General features: G+C 42.5%; 1 pseudogene; it reads right to left on the reverse strand.

Annotated features, from left to right (window-relative positions):
• Positions 1–3,856: 3,856 nt before the first annotated feature.
• LOC124617053 lies at positions 3,857–3,975 on the reverse strand (annotated as a pseudogene).
• Between the last annotated feature and the right edge of the window lie 474 nt (positions 3,976–4,449).

Genomic DNA, 4,449 nt, shown 5'->3' on the forward strand with positions numbered 1-4,449 from the left:
ATGTACACAAGTGTCAATAACAAACAAACAAATATTGTTAATTACCTGTCATGTCCTGACTGTTTTACAACAGAACGGAAATGGTTACGAAAACGGAGCTGATAATACGAACAATATGCTGTACTGAATAATACGAAATAACCCACAAACGAAACCATATTAAGAGAAAAATGGCAAGAGAAGCTGCATAATAAAAGTAATAATAATAATAATAATAAACAAAATAGCAATAATAATAATGTGTAAGTAAAGTTCAGGAATAAATACAAACGCCACCACACACGCACTGTGTTGTTCATTCAGGAACAATGGTTTCACAATAGTGATTGCGAACAATGAATGTGTGAAGCAAATTACTTTCGTATACCAAGCGCATTTGATGAACCCCATATTTTCGCATCCAATACCACGGATTGATAGAGCAAAGCATCAAGCAGCATTTTGCGGACTGGACAGCAGTTTCAGACCCACCTGTTCGTCTGTGCAAAAACGCGAGACTAAGCCACAGCATGAACACCTGACGTACGGCTGTGCTGTCAGCTAGCGGTCAATTATTATTATTATTATTATTATTATTATTATTACTATTAACTCTTCCGCACGTTTGATGCAATCGTTTCATTGTTCTTCCGTCATGGTTATTTATATTTATTCTGTGGAACAACAAATGTTCTCTACAGGTTTGCTACTGTCAAATAAAGGAAGCGAAAGCGGACTGTCAATAGAACAATGATATAAGCTTCAACCAGGCCTTTTACGTATCAGGAACATGTTGTGCCATATAACAGTTTCACACATATTACAGTACAAAAACTGGCATGACCAGGCCTCGAATCCTGGACCATTGGTACGACATGCTAACGCTCTACCGACTTCCCCACTTTTTTTCCTTTTTGGATTCCCGTCACCCCTTACAGCCCATGCCTTCCGCTCACCATAATTTGTCATCTTCGTCGAGGTTCAACGCTGTAACCAAACGAAACGCTCCTCTTCAGATAAGGATATTCAAACCATTCTTCATATCGGAAAGCAGAACCTTTTTTTTAGGAAGCAGCACGTTTTCTCAGAGCTCTTGACGATTCCTCAAACGTACACGAATAAAAACTTTTGAAACAAATGTAAATTGAAATAAATTAGCAATTATAAAATAAAACATCATTTTATCCTATACTCTCCTTTTGAAATACGATTTATAACATGTTTCCAAAGTTTTTCTTGTGGTTCTTTTTTGCCAGCTGCTTATAGTAATGTAGCATCTGTAATCCTAAGTGCCGTCGGAGTTCGTTTTGTGAATGACAAAGTGAACAAAGTTGCCGTATAGCCACATTACGCTGTTTATTTTATTTTATTTATTTTTGTCACGGAAAACATGTCTGATCCAGAGCAGTTAGTTCGTTCGTAGTGATGAATCGACCATCATGTTTCCTGAGGAATGCCATCTGCTCCCCTAGTTAGGTCATTATGTCATAATACGCTGAGCAGACGCAAACCTGTGGACTGTTGTGTCAACAAATCCACATCGGTGAGTGTGGGTCAGTAAGTCCTATAGTGAAACTTCCTGTCAGACTAGAACTGTGTGCCAGACTGAGACTCGAACTTGGGACCTTTGCCTTTCGTGGGTAAGTGCTCTACCGTCTGAGCTATCCAAGCTACCTCACAGTTGCAGTCCTGCCAGTACCTCGTCTCCTGCCTTCCAAACTTCACAGAAAGCCATACCCACTGCCATGTTGTTGTTGTTGTTGTTGTTGTTGTTGTTGTGGTCTTCAGTCCGAAGATTGGTTTGATGCAGCTCTCCATGCTACTCTATCCTGTGCAAGCCTCTTCATCTCTCCTTCAACCATCATCAGTTATTTTTCTGCCCAGACTTGTCTACTACTTTAAGTGTCTCATTTCCCAGTATAACTCCCTCAGCATCACCTGATTTAATTGGACTATTTTCCATGATCTTCGTTTTGCTTTCGTTGATTTTCATCTTATATACTCCTTTAAAGGCACTGTATATTCCGTTCATCTGCTCTTCCAAGTCCTTTGCTGTCTCTGACAGAATCACAATGTCATCGGAAAAACTTCACAGTTTTTATTTCTTCTCCCTGGACTTTAATTCCTACTCCAAATTATTCTTTTGCTTCCTTTACTGTTTGCTCAATAAACAGATTGAATAACGTCGGGGATAGGCTATAACCCTGTGTCACTCCCTTCTCAACCACTGCTTCCCTTTCATGCCTCTCGACTCTAATATCCGCCACATGGTTTCTGTACAAATTGTAAATAGACTTTCGCTCCCTTTTAATTTACCCCTGCCACCTTTATAATTTGAAAGAGAATATTCTAGTTAACATTGTCAAAAGTTTTCTCCAAGTCTACATATGCTATAAACGTAGGTTTTGCCTTTCCTCAACCTATCTTCTATGAGAAGTCGTAGGGTCAGTATTGCTTTGCGTGTTCCCACATTTCTCCAGAATCCAAACTTATCTTCCCCGAGCTCGACCTCTACCAGTTTTTCTGCCACACAGTATTCCAATATTTGGTATGATATTTTGTTCCTGTTCTATTCTTGACTAAACTCCTGTATTGTATAGCAGGAGCAGATGGCCAGGCACTATGTCTGGGTTTTGTATGGATGCTCTCTCTGTAACTATTGCTAACAGGAGCTATAGACGATAGACGTTTACAGATACGCTTTTTCTGCCTTCCTCAGGTTAGGTGTCATTTATTACTTACCGTTTTCGCACACTCTCCTGGACGACAGCGTATAGCACAAACTGTATCAGTGTTTTGGTTGATACTCTATCGATATACAACGTCTAGTATCGATCTGACTGTCTGATATCACCGGCGATGCGGTCAGCACTGCAGCGAAGTCGCTGGCGCAGGCTCCGGGCACGGGCGTAAAATCAAGCGCCGGCACGCCGGCCGGGAACGCTAGAGCAGAGAGGGCTGTGAAGAAGGCGCCAGCCAATTGCACGCGGACCGACCCCTCTCTAGGACGACAACGCGATGGCAACGCCCTCTGCTCGAAGATAACATAAGCGCTGCACCCGACTGGCCGCGCGCACTTCTACAGAAGCGTCAAGACCAGCGACCCGGATAGAAGCATCAACTGTATTACTTCACTTGTATTAGAAATTGTACATACTCAAGAGATTTCTTATTTACATGTCGCCCTTTGCTTGCGACACTTTTGTGTTATTGTCAAAGTTAGGTATTGTCATTGATTCATTTCGTAATAAAACTCTTTAATACAATTTGCTTGAATTGTTGTCTAGCTGGCCGAGCAGTTCTAGGCACTTCAGTCCGGAACCGCACTGCTGCTACGGTCGCAGGTTCGAATCCTGCCTCGGGCATGGATGTGTGTGATGTCCTTATGTTAGTTAGGTTTAATTATTTCTAAGTCTAGGGGACTGATGACCTCAGATGTTAAGTCCCATAGTGCTCAGAACCATTTGAACCATTTGTTGTCTAGCGATCCGAGAAACAGGTTTCCTAGGCACCCCATATTTGACAAGTAGGCAGGAAACAAAAGGTGGCATCAGAAGGCGGGTAGAAAGATTAGGGTTGTGTCCCGTCGACATCAAAGTCATTAGAAATGGAGCACAAGCTCGTTACGTTTGACGGACATGGAAGGAAACTGGCTGTCCCCTTTCAAACGAACCACTCCGGCATTTGTCTGTAGCGATTTAGGGAAATTAATGAAAACTTATATCAGGGTGGCCGGATGCGGATTTCAACCGTCGTTCTCCCGAATTTGAGTCGGCGATGTTGTGAATTTGATCCAGGACACTGGCACAAATACTGGTCATCAGGGACTACGCCACCACCTGTCCTGTCTCCTCTGCTGTAAAGGCAAAAGGGAAATTGTCAACACCATGTGGTGTACCCGTACAGTCACCCATCCAAGTACTGCCCACACCTAACGGTGCTTAAGTTTGATGATCTGATGGGAACCGGTGTACCCACCTCAGCATGACCGTTGACATCCAAAACTGCTAAAACAATTGATGAAGTGACGGGAACTGGTGTATCCACCTCGGCACGGCCGTTGACATCCAAAATAACTAAACCAATGCCTATGAAACTCAAAATTATGACTTTCGTACTGACTCTGGATCATGTCCGGTATACTGAATTAAGAATTCACAATATAGTGCAGTCTGTTTTAAATCGTGCTATGAAAGGAGATCGATTTTAACGACGTAAAACTGGCAAGGAGAAGTCCCCAGCTGTGGGATCGACTTTTTGAAATCATCTGCATGATGATGTAGGTTAAGATCCCAGGAATCACAACCTGCAGGCATGCACCCTGGCTGGCCCTCGTTTACTAGTATAATCGACGACAAAAAAATCGGCTTTTTGAGTGACAGTCAATAGCGTTAGATAATTAGTATTGAACGGACTGGTTGTGTGGTGTAATGGATACGGTAAGGATTCGCGTGCAGAAGATCGTTGATT

The sequence above is a fragment of the Schistocerca americana genome, chromosome 5, assembly GCF_021461395.2.
Source record: "Schistocerca americana isolate TAMUIC-IGC-003095 chromosome 5, iqSchAmer2.1, whole genome shotgun sequence".
NCBI lineage: Eukaryota > Metazoa > Arthropoda > Insecta > Orthoptera > Acrididae > Schistocerca > Schistocerca americana.